The sequence below is a fragment of the Bos taurus genome, chromosome 8 (genome assembly GCF_002263795.3).
Source record: "Bos taurus isolate L1 Dominette 01449 registration number 42190680 breed Hereford chromosome 8, ARS-UCD2.0, whole genome shotgun sequence".
NCBI lineage: Eukaryota > Metazoa > Chordata > Mammalia > Artiodactyla > Bovidae > Bos > Bos taurus.
In genome coordinates, this window is record NC_037335.1 from 23,735,315 (window position 1) to 23,753,248 (window position 17,934).

Below are 17,934 nucleotides of genomic sequence, written 5' to 3' on the forward strand. Positions count from 1 at the left end.
GGTATCTGCATGCCCCTGGCTCAGCCACTGTGACTGTTCTTTACTGCCATGCCCCCATGGAAGACCCAGCAGCCACGGTAGTACACAACAAAGCCAAGGTCCCAGAGCTGCCAATGAGTCCGTAATTGACCCCAGCCCTTGCTGACTGCCCTGACCCCCATCACTACATTTTTACCTGCAACTGACCCTCGCCACTATGTAAATACCTACAGCTGGCCCTCTGTAGTCAGCACTGACTCTGGTCACAATCACTGCCTGCCCTAGTGGGCAGAAATAAATATATTAAAACTAATGGGATGGAGCAAAAGCATTTCTAAGAGGGATGTTTATAGTAATAAAATAGAAAACGAAGAACAAACTAAACTTTAGCAGAAGGAAAAAGTGAAGTAGAGACCAGAAAAAACAGTATAAAAAGTTAATAAAACCAAAAAAATTTTTTAAGATAAACAAAGTTGAAAAATCTTTAGCTAGACAAGAAAAATTAAGAAAAGAGTTAAATAAATAAAACAAGAACTCAAAGAAGAGACACTGTAACTGATACCACAGAAATACAAAGACCATAAGAGACTGCTGTGAACAACTATACACCAACAAATTGGATAATTCTAAGAAATAGAAAAAACCCTAGAAAGAAACTGACTATCTGCTGAATCATGAAGATAATCTGAATAGACCAGAGAGTAAAGAGACTGAATCAGTAATCAAAAACCTCCCAACAAAAAAAGCCTGGGACCAGATGACTTTACTAGTAAATTCTCCCAAACATTTAAAGAAAAATTAATGCCAATTTTCTCAAACTCTTCCAAAAAAGTAAAAAAGAAGGAACACTAATAAGCACACTTTATGAGTCCAGCATTATCCTGATAGCAAAACCAGGTAAGTAAGAGTACTATTAATACCAGAAAACTACAGGCCAATATCCTTAATGATTATAGATGTAAAAATTCTCAACAAAATATTAGCAAACCACATAAAAAGATTTTATACCACAATCTCTCAGGATTTATCCTTGAGATGTAAGGATAGTTCAACTTATACAAATCAGTAAATGTGAAATACCACATTAATAGAAAGAAGATAAAAATCATATGATCAGCCCAATAGATGTAGGAAAAAAAAGTGACAAAATACAAAAAACTCTCATGATAATAAATGCTCAACACTAGAACAACCTAGAAAGGTGGGATGCAGAGGAGGTGGGAGGGAGGTTCAAGAGGGAGGGGACATATGCACACCTATGGCTGCTTCATGTTGATGTATGGCAGAAACCAACACAATATTGTAAAGCAATTATCCTTCAGTTAAAAATAAATAATTTTTTAAAAAATGTTCAGCAAATCAGGTATGCAAGAAACATACCTCAACACTGTAAACAGAGGAACCTGGTGGACTACAGTCCCTGGGGCCACAAAGAGTCAGACACGACTGAGTGACTGAGCGGAGCACAGCACACGGCAAATCCGCAGATAACATTATGGCAAAACATTAAAAGCTTTCCCTCTATAATCAGGACTAAGTCAGGGATGCTCACTCTCACTTGTATTCAGCATTGTACTGGAAGTCCTAGCCAGAGCAATCAGGCAATTAAAGGAGATAAAAGGCATCCAACTCAAAAAGGAAGAGGCAAAATTCTGGGCTTTTTGCAAATAATGTGATATGTAGAAAATCCTAATGACTCCACCAAAAAAATAGTTAGAACTAATCAATGAACTCAGTAAAATTGCACAATACAAAATCAATATACAGAATCAGCTGTGCTTCTATACACTAAAAACAACAGTCAAAAGAGAAACAAAGAAAACAATCCCATTCACAATAACATCAAAAACAATAAAGTATTTAGGAATAAATTTAACCAAAAAAGTGAAAGATCTGTACTGAAAACTGTAAGACTCCGATGAAAGAATTTGAAAAAGACCCAAACAAATGGAAAGATATGCTATACTCATGGATCAGAAGAATTAATATTGTTGAAATGTCCATACTACTCAAAGCCATCTTTATTCAATGAAATCCCTATCAAAATTTCAATTGCCTTTTTCAAGGAAGTAGAAAAAAATTTTACTGTTTGTATGGAACCACCAAAGATCCCATATATCCAAAGCAATCCTGAGAAAAGAGAACAAAGCTGGAGACATCAGTTTCTGAGGTCAAACTGTTTGGCAAAGCTACAGTAATCAAAAGAGAAACATACTGGGGGAAAAAATGGACACATAGACCAATGCAACAGAATGAAGAGCCCAGGCGTAAACATTTGAATATATAGTCAACTAATATCTGACAAGGGGACCAAAAAAATTTAGTGGGGAAAGGATATTTCTTCAATAACTCAGTTCAGTTCAGTTCAGCTGCTCAGTCGTGTCTGACTCTTTGCAACCCATGGACTGCAGCATGCCAGGCCTCCCTGTCCATCACCAACTCCCAGAGTTTACCCAAACTCATGTCTATTGAGTTGGTGATGCCATCCAACCATCTCATCCTCTGTCATCCCCTTCTCCCACCTTCAATCTTTCCCAGCATCAGGGTCTTTTTCAGTGAGTCAGCTCTTCACATCATGTGGCCAAGGTATTAGAGTTTCAGCTTCAACATCAGTCCTTCCAATGAATATTCAGGACTGATCACCTTTAGGATGGACTGGTTGGATCTCCTTGCAGTCCAAGGGACTCTCAAGAGTCTCCTCCAACACCACAGTTCAAAAGCATCAGTTCTTCGGCACTCAGCTTTCTTTATAGTCCAACTCTGACATCCATACCTGACTACTGGAAAAACCATAGCCTTAACTAGATAGACCCTTCGTTGGCAAAGTAATGTCTCTGCTTTTTAATATCCTGTCTACATTGGTCATAACTTTCCTTCCAAGGAGTCTTTTAATTTCATGGCTGCAGTCACCATCTGCAATGATTTTGGAGCCCCAAAATAAAGTCTGCCACTGTTTCCCCATCTGTTTGCCATGAAGTGATGGGGCCAGATGCTATGATCTTAGTTTTCTGAATGTTGAGCTTTAAACCAACTTTTTCACTCTCCTCTTTCACTTTCATCAAGCTTCAATAAATAATGCTAGGGAAACTGGATAACTACATGCATAAGAATAAAATTGGACCCCTATCTTACATCACCTAAAAGAATTTACTCAAAATGGATTAAAAACTTAAAGATAAGAAATGAAATTGTAAAACTTCAAGAAGAAACCATACAAGAAAATCTACTCAACATTGGTCTTGGCAATGATTTTTTAGATATGATACCAGAAACACAGCAACAAAAGCAAAAATTAACAAGTAGGATTACATCAAACTGAAAATCTTCTGCAGAGCAGAAGAAACACTCAACAAAATGAAAAGGCAACATATGGAATGGGAAAATACGTTTGAAAATCTGATAAGGGGTTAGATTCAAATTATGTAAAGAACTCACATAACTCAATAGCAAAACAAATGGCTATTATCAGAAAGACAAGTGATAAGTATTAGTGAGGGTGTGGAAAAAAGGGGAACAGTTGTGCAACTGTGGCTAGGAATGCAAATGGTATAGCCACTTGGAAAATAAAATGGATGATGCTCAAAAAATTTAAAATAGAGCCACTGAATGATCCAGCAATCATGCTTCTGGGTATGTACACACAGAAATTGAAAACAGAGTCTTGAAGAGATACCTGCATTCCCAATTTCATTGCAACACTATTTTCAATAGCCAAGATATGGAAACGATCTAAGTTTCTGTCAAAAATGAATGGATAAAGAAGTTGTGGTATATGTAAACACAATGGAATATTCTTTAACCATGAGAAAGAAGGAAATCCTGAGAACATGCATGAATTTTGAGGGAATTATGCTAAGTGAAAGAAATCAGAGAAAGACCAATACTATATGATCTCACTTATATGTGGGCTCTAAACAGAAAGTAACCACCAATTTAGATAGTTACTGGGAACTGGGTTGGGGGAGGACGAGGGAATGGGAGATACTGATTAGAGGGTACAAATTTCCAGTTATAAAATGAATTGGTTCTAGGAAGCTAATATACAAGATGGTTATTCTAGCTAATAATATTATATAACTGAAAGTTGCTAAGAGAGTAAGTCTTAAATAGTCTCACCAAAAATAAAGAAATAGTAATTATTCATATTTAATGTGACAGATATTAGCTATCTCTGATATAATCATTTTATAATATATAAATGTATCACATAAATGCATTGCAAACCTTAAACTTACACAGTGTTATATGTCAATCATATATGTCAATCACTAAAGTTGGGGGAAAAAAGCATGACACAGAAAGCTTAATTTTCTTAATTTTTTTTTAAGTTGGAAGGAGAAAAAGAGAAGTACATTATTTTATATTTATCTTCAGGTTAAATGCAGTATGATTGAATCATACCCTCTCTTTTACCTTTTATTAAACTGGTACCTGGGGCTTCTCTGGTGGCTCAGTGATCAAGAATCCACCTGCAATGCAGGAGACCTGGCTTCAATCCCTGGGTTGGAAAGATTCCCTGGAGAAGGGGATGGCAACCCACTATGGTATTCTTGCCTGGAAAATTCTATGGACAGAGGAGACTGGCGGGCTACAGTCCGTGGGGTTCCAAAGAGTTGGACACAACTGAGCAACTAACACACACATACACACAAACGGATACCTCTTGGGTGAGGGTAGCTTTTTTTCCCTTTATTTTGGCTTCGCTGTGTCTTTGTTGCTATGTAGGGGCTTCTCTTGTTGCAGAGCATAGGCTTAGTTGCCCCAAAGTATGTCAGGGATCTTAGTTCCCTGACCAGGGATCAAACCCATGTCCCCTGCATTGGAAGGAGGATTCTTAACCATTAGACCACAGGTAAGTCCCTTACTTTTCTTGCTTTGACATGATGGATCTGTACTGGTATTTTTTAATGTAAAAATTATCCTTAGCTTGCAGGCTCTACAAAAACATGTGATGGTCTAGATTTTACTCCCACACTGTATGCTGATACTTAGCATATCTCAAGCCCATTATGGCTATTGTGTTCCCCTTTGCCAGAAACTTGTCCAGACTCCACTATAGCAAGGTGTGGTCATGTGATTCAGTTCTATCCTATGAGACATACAGAACTATAAGATTCTGGTTAAAGATTCTGGTCTTTAACCAGAAAAAGAGGGCATTATAAGGAAGAAATCATTTGCCTTCGTTCCTGGCTTTTGAATTGATTTTTGTGGAGAATGCATGCAAAAGTAGCAATTGGTTCTGTTTCTGCTTTTTAGCTATGGTAGTTCCCATCCCACCTCACCCCACCCTGGATTCTGACATAACTCCTCACCTAAGTGCTTATTTAACTCCAGAGAACTCCCTAGCCTCCTTGGGCCATGTGAGGATAAGAAGATAAGTCTGAAGCCTGGAAATGGCCTTACCCTCTCCTAATGAGGCTGATTTCTTGCATTTCAGCTTCCAGAACTGTGAAAAATTAAATTTCTGTTATTTAACTTGCGGGAGATTTGGATTGACATATATACATTGTTGATACTATGGGTAAGATGGGTAACTGATAAGAACCTACTGTATAGCCCAAGGACCTCTATTCAGTGCTCTGTGGTGAACTAAGTGGGAAGGAAATCCAAAATAGAGGGGATATATGTCGACACAGAGCTGATTAACTTTGTGGGACAGCAGAAACTAACACAACATTGTAAAGGAACTATGCTCCAATAAAAATTAATAAAAAATAAATAAAAGTCACCTAGTCTGGGATATCTTGTTATAACAGGCCAAACAGACTAAAACTGAAAGGGGAAAAAAATGCAGTGCTTGTTGATTTCTTTAGTGTAAATACTCTATTTTCATTTCAAACAGTGAAAGTAACAGTAGTGAACATGTAGTTAGGAAGAATTGTGCGCACAGGAACCCATACAAGCTGGGTGTTGGATTCGTAGTGACCACTATGGTTCAGATGCCTGTTATGTGGAATCAGTTTTGAGAGGAAGGGATGACAATTGAGGCCCATCACACCTTGAAGAGTTACTGTAATGGGGAGCAATGCAAGCAGTTCTTTGCCTCTTTTTACCCTTGTAGGAAACACAGCTGTTCTCTCCAGCATCTGTTTGATACCACATTTCCTCTGCTTTTTTTTTCTTTTAATCTCTCCTATTTTTAATTTTTATTACCTGCTACTGCACTGATCTACTTTTGTGAGAGAATGGTGCCTCCTAGGCAAGAATGGCCAATAGCTGGTGAGCCAGTCGCCATACACTGAAGTTCAGGGGCTCGCTCTCCTCTGTGTACATTGAGGTGCTCAGAAAAAGTTGCGTCCACCTAGGAGAAAAGATGTCCCGGGCTGCCTCCAGGTTTGGAGACTGTCCTACAGCCTGTGGATTTCAGAAAACTGGTACTAGATAAGAGGGTCTTGCATACAAAAAAAGTGTAGATTTGCTTTCACCAATATCAACATATACATTCCATTCTTAAGGACTTTTTCTTCTTTAAGGCTTTTACTCCTTGAAATTTGTCACTAAGAGTGCAGACGTGTAGCTTTTCTGTATCTATGTAATTTTATTCACATGAATATTTCTTGATGACTATTGAGTTCTAATTAGTATGGTACATTTGTAAGATTATAGGTATCCATGATACAATACATAATATATTATATCCATGATATAGTGATTTCATTGCCCTATGACAGAAGATCAGGAAGGTAATTTAAAAATGTCTGAGAATATATCTGTCTAAGGAGAGCACTCCTATACATGATCAGAGTCTCTTGTACAGTTAGTATTTACTAGTTGGAATTTCTAAAGTTTTGAATAATTATTATATTTCTCTGGTGTCAAGTTCATTAACTGTTAAGAGATATGACCCAGTTAATGCCAAAAGATAATACCAAAAGGAATTTAAAAACCAAGCAATCATTCAAAGTGCTTAGGACAGGCAGAATGTTGAAGTGTTTAAATTTTGGAATCAGAGGAATTGGGTGCCAATCCCAGAGGTTAACCAACTAGATGACCTTGGGCAAATTACTTTTAACTCTTCAAGCATCATTTTCCTTATCTATAAAATGGGGATAATAATAATATTTGCCTCCTGAGGTTGCTTAAGTATTAAATGAGCTTGTTTATATAAAACCCTTAGCCAGTTTCTGGATTTCTCTTATCCATCCATTCCTTCAATGAGTAAGAGTACGTACCATGTAGCAGGCCTTGAGATCATAATAAGATCTCAGTGAATATTAGCTCTCACTTTGTGTTTAATAAATACCCTGTACCAAAAAGATACATAAGAAACTCATGCTACTGTCACAGGTCTTTCAAGATCTTTAAATGACTTATAGTTTAATTTTTTCATGCTTCTCCAATTCTACACAATTCCTCAAAGATCAACCATTTCATTTGCAAATATCCCAGAAGAGCTGACTTCCTGGGTGTGTGACCTATGTAATCACACAGGGCTCACACTCAGAAAGTCCCCAGGTATTGGTTTAGTGTTCTGCTATTGCTTTCTAGAAGTTATGGATAACTTTTCAACGAAGGCCCTACATTTTCTTTTTTTCCTTTCTTTCATTAGCTGTTGCAAGTTATGTAGCCTGTCCTGCCCAGAATGTAATGCTTCTGGGTCCTAGAATCCAGATTTCATTTAGAACAACCAGGTATTCTCCAGCTACTTCTCAGGCTTCTGTTCCCTCACTATTTTGCTCTGTGCTGCTTTGATTATAAGGAACAGAATCCCCTCAATAAAAGGAAAGATAAATGTAAGGAATTAGTCATCAAATTTGAATCCCACGGACAAAGGAGCCTGGCAGGCTACAGTCCATAAAGTGGCAAAGAGTGGGACATGGCTGAGCGACTAACACTTTACTTTCTGGTGCCAGCCCCACCCTTGCATAGTCCTGAGACTGAGTGTCCCCTTGAATTTCATACCCGAGATCTCACTTGCCTCATCCTCATCTGTCCCTGCTGTGGTCCTTGGGGGAGCACATGGCCCAAGAAGAAAACGCCAAGGAACAAAATATCCAAGAGCAGGGAAATGAAAAGTCTCTCTTCCTTCCTCCAGTCCCCACTAGGACTTGCCATGGGCTGAATCCAAGTGGAAGTCAGAGGGCATGGAATCTCTTTTAATGAAGACCTCAGAGGTCAGGCCAGCTGCGTGGCTCTGAAAAGGTAAACTACCCAGCACACGTTGGTAACAGGACAGACAGACAGACAACAATAAAGCTTTTCTAGTGTTATCACCAGTATGTATGCTATGTGTGTTAGTTCAGTCCAGAAACACTAAATTACTTTTGAGCTTTGCTACTTCATTTCTATTAAGTTGAAAAAAGAAAGGGTTTTTAAGGTTTGTCCAGATGCGTCAGGATTCAGCCTCCTAACAAGCCTAACACTTGGTATAGGGCAACTCATATGTGGAAGGTGACCTCCTCAGAGACAGTCATTTAACTAGCTCCTGACAGCTACAATTATGACTAATGGAACTATTCAGTGACCATCATGCCCTGCATCCACACCAGTTAAGATTTTTACGACCTTTATAGCCCAGAATGTAATAATGATTTCTCTCTTTTTTCCTCCCCCCATATATATATATATATTTAATATAGATGTTGCTCTATATCAGAACATAAAAAATAAAAATATGAGAACAATAGTTAGCTGTTCGTAATTGCTTATCACTGTATTTTCTTGTACAGCATAATAACACTGGAAGATAACGTAACTTTGTTCATATCAATACACATTTATAGAATGTTTCCTCTTGATTTACATTTCCATCTGAATAGGTTAATAGGATGTCCTTCAACTTGCTTCTCTTTTTGTATGTAGTTGTCAAAATGAAGTCATTAAAAATCAGATAATTCTTGGGTCATTTTTCCCCTTTATGATGAAATAAGTATTCAGTAATGAGCTCTCAAAGAAAAGAAAACAAAGAGAACTTTGTTATTACAATTTAATACCTCAGTCTAAAAATACTAAAAAGAGATGCAAATAAAAATGGATTTCTTCACTATTATATTAAACAAGAAAATGCATTTATATACAGGAAACTATGCAATTAAATCACATTTCACTAAGAAATTATTAGAAATACTTGGCTTTCCAGGGAAGAATAACAGGTGAAAAAAGTGCATGCCTTCTTCCCTGTCTAAATGCAGTTAAACTTTTTCTAGTGGCATTTGTAAACAACTGAAAAAAATAATGAATAATTTGGCTCCATTGCTGTTATCTACATGATATCAGAATGATCTTTGTAAATACAATGGAGAAAGAACCCCTTCTCTATTAAGAAAATGAATAGTCTGGTTTTTATTTTGGTTTGATGTTTTGTTTTTGTTTTGAAGGGGGTTTCTGATTTCTTTATTCTGCGTAAACCCAAGGTTTTCCACACATAATCTTGCCATAGCCCAACCCTGAAGCTTCCCTCATCAAAAGAGTGACCATGTACAAAAGATCTTCAGCTATCAGTTGTAAAGCACCTAAAATGTAATTGAAATTTCTGTAGTGGTTTCCTTGGTGATTCTTTTTTGCCTCCTCAGGGATGTTCCTGGACCCCAGGCTAACATTATGGAATTAGAATGAAAGATTCCATTGTCAGAGATGTAGCCAAAAGGATGGGATTGATTTTGGATAAGGTTAAAACACAGAAAATGAGACATTTATTGAATATTTTTTCCTTTACAGTTTAAATTCTCAATTATAAATTATATAGCACATATATCGTCTCTTCCTTCTGGATTAATAAATCTGTAGACTTTCCTTTAAGAGCTTGTCAACCAGAGTTATACCAGACAATTTCAATCTCGAATGAGTGAATGATTTTTAACTTTTCCTAAAGTGTATAGCCTAAGATGACTTATCGGAATATTTTGAGTGGTATGAAAGAATAAATTTTTAATTAAGATGACAATATGAGACATAACACAACATATGCATTTCACACAAGCATGTTTTCAATAACTATATAGGATAAACAAAGAAACCAAAGCTGGTTAGTGGTAGATTAAATTGATTCACATGTACTCATTAGCAGCTTCAGAAAACAATGCTGGAAGCAACTACCAAATTTTTCTAAATATAAAGTGACCTCAAATTTAAATCAGTCCCTTATTTTCCTATTAAGAAGATGCAAAAATAGTGAAGTATTGGGTTTGTTTTGCCCTACGAGAATATATAATATTTTAGAACCTTTGAAGACATAGTAAAAAATCATTTAATAATTTACACATCCATGTATACTTAACTTGGGCTTCCCTGGTGACGCAGCAGTAAAGAATCCATCTGCAATGCAGGAGCCGCAGGAGACACTGATTGCATCCCTGGGTCAGGGAAGATTCCCCCAGAGGAGAACATGACAATCCACTCCAGTGTTCTTGCCTGGAGACTCCCATGGGCAGAGGAGCCTGGCGGGCTACAGTCCATAGCGTTGCAAAGAGTGGGACACGACTAACGTGACTTAGCACCCATGCACCCACCCAAGAAACATGGATTCAATCTTTGGGTTGGGAAGTTCCCCTGGAGTAGGAAATGGCAAGCTACTCCAGTATTCTTACCTGGAAAATTCCATGAACAGAGGAGTCCATGGGACTGTAAAGAGTCTGACATGACTCTGAGCATGCACATATACAAATTTACAATTACCTAGTATTATTTTCAGATGTTTTCCTACTCATATATATTCATTAAACAATTTTATTCAAACTTTCCATGGGCATATTCATAATCAGTATTTTTGTTACCAAGAGAGCCACATTTTAAATCATCATAATTTTCTAGCACACCATCTTCACTTCCATCTAAGTTGCTTAAGACTAAGCATTTATTGAATCTGTATGTGAGCTGTAACTGGAAATTTTATTCTAAGTCATAAGTACCTATTTAAGGAAGATTAAGGCAGTTATTTTCATTCATACTATATGTAATATTCATGATATTCATCAATTAACCATTTAATAGAATGCTTAATAGTATGGGTAAATAAACAATCAGAGAGTGTTAGAGTATTTTTAACTACAACAACAATTACAAAAACCAGAAGTCTTCTGATCTCTCCTCCACACCCCTGACTCCAGATTTCTAGTGGCCACTACTTTCAAGGCAGTTAGGGCTTTTTTTGTTTGTTTTTTCTCTCAGTATTCACCTTCCTATTTTTAAGTGAGTTATTCAAGTATTTCTTGATTTTTTCAAAAAAGTTTTAGATAATATCTATAGACTTCCTACTTTGAAAGATGAGGGTTTAATCTCTCTTATATTAATATATGTCTCCCTCTGCAAACTCTCTCTCTCCATCTTTTTAATGTAGTATCACAATTTGGAGTTAAATCAATACTCAGTGTTTACATTATGATGCTTATATTAAGAGTGACAACTGAACCACCTTGTGTGCTATAATAACATTTCCATTATTGTATGATATTTTTGTTTTTCTTTCCTCTCACACCAGGAATAATGACTATCGTTGCTGCTGCTACTGCTGAGTCGCTTCAGTCGTGTCCAACTCTGTGTGACCCCATAGACGGCAGCCCACCAGGCTCCCCCATCCCTGGGATTCTCCAGGCAAGAACACTGGAGTGGGTTGCCATTTCCTTCTCCAATGCATAAAAGTGAAAAGTGGAAGTGAAGTCGCGCAGTCGTGTACGACTCTTCGCGACCCCATGGACTGCAGCCTACCAGGCTCCTCCATCCATGGGATTTTCCAAGCAAGAGTACTGGAGTGGGGTGCCATTGCCTTCTCTGAATGACTATGGTAAACCTGGTTAAATTTCTTGGTCTGTTCTTTAAAAATATATATATTAAATATATAAAATATATAGTATATATTAAATATATAAAATATATTTAAAATGTATAATATATAAAGTATATTATATATATAATATAAAAATATAAAGTATATATATACACACACACATACATTTATTTATTTATCTTCGTTGCTGAGAGGCTTTTCTCTAGTTTTGGCGAGTGTGGGGCTACTCCCTAGTTGCGGTGTACGGGTTTCTCATTGTGGTGACTTCTCTTGTTCTGGAGCATGGGCTCTAGGCATTTGGGCTTCAGTAGTTACTGTAGTTGTTGCAGCTCCCAGGCTGTAGAGCACAGGTTCAGTAGTTGGGGTGTGCCGACTCCATTGCTCCATGGCACACAGGAGCTTCCCCCATTAAGGATCCAAGGAACCAGTGTCTCCTGCATTAGCAGGAGGATTCTTTACCACTGAATCACCAAGGAAGGCCTGCTCTACTTTTCTCTCTTTAAGTTTATTCCATTACTTAAACATCCAAAACTCTCATTTACTGAGGTCACTTCAAGCCAATGGATCTTCAAAAATATAACTTTATAATTCAAATAACATGATTGAGAAATTATGTAATACGAGAAACTTTAGAGATGGTTGGATGGCATCACTGACTCGATAGACATGAGTTTGAGTGAACTCCGGGAGTTGGTGATGGACAGGGAGGCCTGGCATGCTAAAGTTCATGGGGTCACAAAGAGTCGGACACGACTGAGCGACTGAACTGAACTGAACTGAATACAGGGAGATCCTTTATAATCCATGTGAGATTTGGGTGAAAATTTTCATCTTATTGGGAAATATATTCTATTTTGAAACAATATATTTCATTATATTCTAGATAATGAGAGCTTAAAACCTGGGAAAAGCAAATAAAGAAATTCTTTTCCTTCAAAAACAACTTTGTATTCTTTTCTCCTACTTTGATTTGTGTTTTCACACTTTTTGCCAACAAACTCGCTCATTTCTTCCTTTTACTTTCATATTTATGGAGTCAATTAATTGTGTGAACATAGCATAAGCATAAACACACTTAATCTGCTCCTTACACAACACAGATCACATATAGAAGGAAGTGACTATACTGTACCACTACTCATAATCCTCTAATTAGATAAAGAGATGACTTAGAGTTGCTCCTATATTGAAAAAGATACAGAATTGGGCTTTATTGACTACAGCCAATGTAAATCAATCCAGTATTGATCATAATCTCCCATATAAAAATGTAAGTTAGGAGGTGTTTTAATTTTTTGCTATCATACTCTATCATCATGATCATTCTCTTTTGTAAGATTAGGAAGTGGTCTCCTCTGGTGGTCCAGTGGTTGAGATGCTGTAGTTCGATTGCAGGCGACACAGGTTTGATCTCTGGTTGGGAAAGTTCCACATGCCTTGAGGTGCTGTCAAAGAAAAAAGTTAAAAAAAAAAAAGGGCCTTCCCTGGCGATCCAACAGTCAAGACTGCTTTCCAGTGCAGGGAGTGAAGGTTTGATCCCTGGCTGGGGAGCCAGGATCCCACATGCCTTGTGGCCAAAAAACTAAAACATAAAGCAGAAGCAATACTATAACAGATTCAATAAAGACTTTAAAAATGGTCCACATCAAAAAAGAAATCTTAAAAAAAAAAGAGAAAAATCAAATTTGCCAACTAAAAAAAAAAAAAAAATGACTAGGAGGAGAACTATGTAATTATCCCAGGCTCTTGGACCTCTTGGGAATCATTCTTAGTCTTAATAAAACTTCAAGCATAGTTTTTCTTTTTTATTTAACAGTCTCTAAGCCAGTAACACTAGGTCTATAAGACCTTTAACTATCAAAATACTTAACAAATCTAGCAGAATACCTTATCCTGAGGTACTTTTGGGGCTTATGACTTTCCTTTTCTAATTCAGTTAACTAACATTGTCACCAGTTTATTTATAAAACAGAACATCAATTTTATAATTTCTCTGCTTTAAAAACTGTAGTTTTTATTATGTATAATATTGTATAAAATCTTCTTACATTGTTATTGTTAACAGTAGCTTTATTGAGGTAGCTTTGACATACAACAAACTGTATGTTTAAAGTGTACAATTTAATAAGCTTTGGCGTAGGTATGTTCTCTTGAACCCATCACCAGAATTAAGGTGTTACCCTAGAGTTTGAAGTTGAGATGATCTCATCTCTACGGGATTTGTCTCTTACTGCTTGCTTATTGCTTTTATGATTCCTGAATGTATTATGAACTCTTCAGAAAGACAGAGGAAGTCTTACTCATCTTTGGAACACTCACATGCTTAATAAAAACATGGACTCAAAAAGAGTAGCTATTTTTATTAATTGAGACCTAATCTTGTGAGTCTTGAAAGAGAACTAGCTCTAATTGAAATATATTACCCAGAAGCTCCTTTAATAAAGAAGATATTTCTATGGCCATGCACATGTGCATTCGTGCTAAGTAGTTTCAGTTATGTCTGACTCCTTGAGACCCTATGGACTCTAGCCCGCTAGGATCCTCTGCCCATGGGATTCTCCAGACAAGAATACTAGAGTGGGTTGCCATCCTTCCTCTAGGGGATCTTCCCAACCCAGGGATTAAACCAGCATCTCTTATGTCTCCTGCATAGTCATTTCCTTCCTGCCAAAAAGGTTGGGGACCACTGGCTTAAACAACAGAGATTCATTTTCTCACAGTTCTCAAGGCTAGAGGTCTAGGATCAAGGTGCTGTCAGGTCTGATTTCTCATGAGGCCTCTCTTAATTTGAGCATGATCTTTTCCCTATGTATGCACATCCCTGATATCCTTTTGTGGGTGTGTCTAAATTTCCTCTTTCTATAAATTAATCACCTCTTTAAAGGCCCTAACTTCAAATACAGTCACACTCTGAAGTACTGGGGGTAAGACCTGCAACATATTAATTTTGAGGGACAAAATTTAGCCCCCATAAAAATCACATACAGTTAAGGGTGGAGTTAGTCCTTATAGCATGTAAATACACTTATAATCTGGCCCTTCCAACTTTCCAATTTCATCCCTTGCTATTTCTCTGCCACTTTACAGTCCAGGAATTCCAGATTGGACACAGTTTCCCCAAACACCCCATTTGTCTGGTTCTTCTGTGTCACCTACTCCTTTTGACTAGACTGCCACTACTCCCGTCCTTGTCCCTGGTAAACTTTCTCCTTCAGACCTTATGCTGAGAATTTTCTGACATTCCCAAATCCATATATTAGCAAGTGATTTATTATGTTATTGTGTTGGTCTGATGGAATTTCATTACATTTTCTAGTGTAAAGATAGAACTCAGAGCATATCCTTTTTGCTCTGTATTAGTGAGCCTATAGATAAAAGAAGCAGTCACAAAATATAAACTCTTGCCCAGGACCCTCTCAGCACTCCAGGCAGGGTGAGGGTGGGCCTGGTGGACCACTTGGTGGACCAAGTGGACCTGGTCCCCACACACCTTGCCTCCTGGCAGAAACTGGGTTTTGCTTTGTCCATTCAAGAGAAGTCCATTTCTCCAGTACAAGAGGATATATTTTTCTAACTTTAAATACATTGGGGACGATCACAGTCATCTTGTGAGGCATCTCTTCCCTTCCCTAATCTCACAGACAGTGTCATTGAGTGATGACTTCCTCCTCTCCATGTGATGCTGTCTAAAGCCCTGTTCCCTTCCCTGAGGAGGCAGTGAGATGGCACTTGCTCCAGGGATGAGTGCCAGGGACTGCAGACCCAGAAGGAGACCTTCATGGAACACCCCCACCAGTGTGACTCGACTCCCATGCTTCTCTACCTCTGGACCCCAGCTATGCTGCTGTCTTTTTTAGAGGCATATAATACGAAAGTTTTTTTAGTATCTTTCTGGAGATAAATCATACGTGCAAAGCTAATTTACACTTATTTTTTCCTCATTTTTACACATAAGAGAGCATACTATACATACTATAGCTTGCTTTTTCTGAACAATATTAGATGGTGGAGCTCATTCATATCACATAGAGGGTGTCTTCATAGGGATGTATCATCGTGTAACCCTGCTATATTCCAATATAGGGATGTATCTTCATGTAACCCTCTCCTAAAGAACTCTTTAGGCATTACAAATAATGCTGTAATGAGTAATCTATTCCATACATTGTTACATACATGAGTGAAGAAAGTCTGAGATAAATTCCAGAAGACCTGTTGGGTTGAATTGTTAATTCTGTGAGACAGTGCTTGATTTACAATCAATTTATATTCAACCAATGATGTATCAGAGCAAAAAATCCAGTCTAACCTTTAGATCTTTGCTAATATGATAATTTAGAAGTAACATCCCAGTTTGTTTTAATTTGTATTTCTGTTTCTGTAAACAAGATTAAGCATCTTTTTATATGTCAATGGGTCACTTGTATTTTCTTTTATAAGAAGAATCTATTGGTCTTTTTATTGATTTATAAAAGCTCTCTCTATATTAGAAAATTTTACTCCTGCTGGTGGTATAAGTAGCAAATACTTTTCCCAGTTTGTCATTTGTCTTGATTTTTTTTGCTTATTTTCTTACAAAATCTTATTTTTATTTTTATGTGTTTATTTATTAATCTTATATTTTATGGCTTCTGAGTGTTGTGATATATCTAGAAATTACTTTCCCACCCACGTATTTTTTAAAAAAGGGAATTTTCAATGATTTCTTCTAGTTCCCTTGCAGTTTCATTTTTTTACATGTAAATATTTGACCCAACTGGGATTTGTTTTAATGCAAGTTATGAGATACAGATGGAATTCCAGTTGAGCTATTCCAAATCCTGAAAGATGATGCTGTGAAAGTGCTGCACTCAATATGCCAGCAAATTTGGAAAACTCAGCAGTGGCCACAGGACTGGAAAAGGTCAGTTTTCATTCCAATCCCAAAGAAAGGCAATGCCAAAGAATGCTCAAACTATTGCACAATCGCACTCATCTCACACGCTAGTAAAGTAATGCTCAAAATTCTCCAAGCCAGGCTTCAGCAATATGTGAACTGTGAACTTCCTGATGTTCAAGCTGGTTTTAGAAAAGGCAGAGGAACCAGAGATCAAATTGCTAACATCCGCTGGATCATGGAAAAAGCAAGAGAGTTCCAGAAAAACATCTGTTTCTGCTTTATTGACTATGCCAAAGCCTTTGACTGTGTGGATCACAATAAACTGTGGAAAATTCTGAAAGAGATAGGAATACCAGACCACTTGATCTGCCTCTTAAGAAATTTGTATGCAGGTCAGGAAGCAACAGTTAGAACTGGACATGGAACAACAGACTGGTTCCAAATAGGAAAAGGAGTTCGTCAAGGCTATATATTGTCACCCTGTTTATTTAGCTTATATGCAGAGTACATCATGAGAAACGCTGGACTGGAAGAAACACAAGCTGGAATCAAGATTGCCGGGAGAAATATCAATAACCTCAGATATGCAGATGACACCACCCTTATGGCAGAAAGTGAAGAGGAACTCAAAAGCCTCTTGATGAAAGCGAAAGTGGAGAGTGAAAAAGTTGGCTTAAAGCTCAACATTCAGAAAACGAAGATCATGGCATCCGGTCCCATCACTTCATGGGAAATAGATGGGGAAACAGTGGAAACAGTGTCAGGCTTTATTTTTTGGAGCTCCAAAATCACTACAGATGGTGACTGCAGCCATGAAATTAGAAGGCGCTTACTCCTTGGAAGGAAAGTTATGACCAACCTGGATAGCATATTCAAAAGCAAAGACATTACTTTGCCAACAAAGGTTCGTCTAGTCAGGGCTATGGTTTTTCCTGTGGTCATGTATGGATGTGAGAGTTGGACTGTGAAGAAGGCTGAGAGCCGAAGAATTGATGCTTCTGAACTGTGGTGTTGGAGAAGACTCTTGAGAGTCCCTTGGACTGCAAGGAGATCCAACCAGTCCATTCTGAAGGAGATCAGCCCTGGGATTTCTTTGGAAGGAATTATGCTAAAGCTGAAACTCCAGTACTTTGGCCACCTCATGCGAAGAGTTGACTTATTGGAAAAGACTCTGATGCTGGGAGGGATTGGGGGCAGGAGGAGAAGTGGACGACAGAGGATGAGATGGCTGGATGGCATCACTGACTCTATGGACGTGAGTCTGAGTGAACTCCGGGAGTTGGTGATGGACAGGGAGGCCTGGCGTGCTGCGATTCATGGGGTCACAAAGAGTCGGACACGACTGAGCGACTGA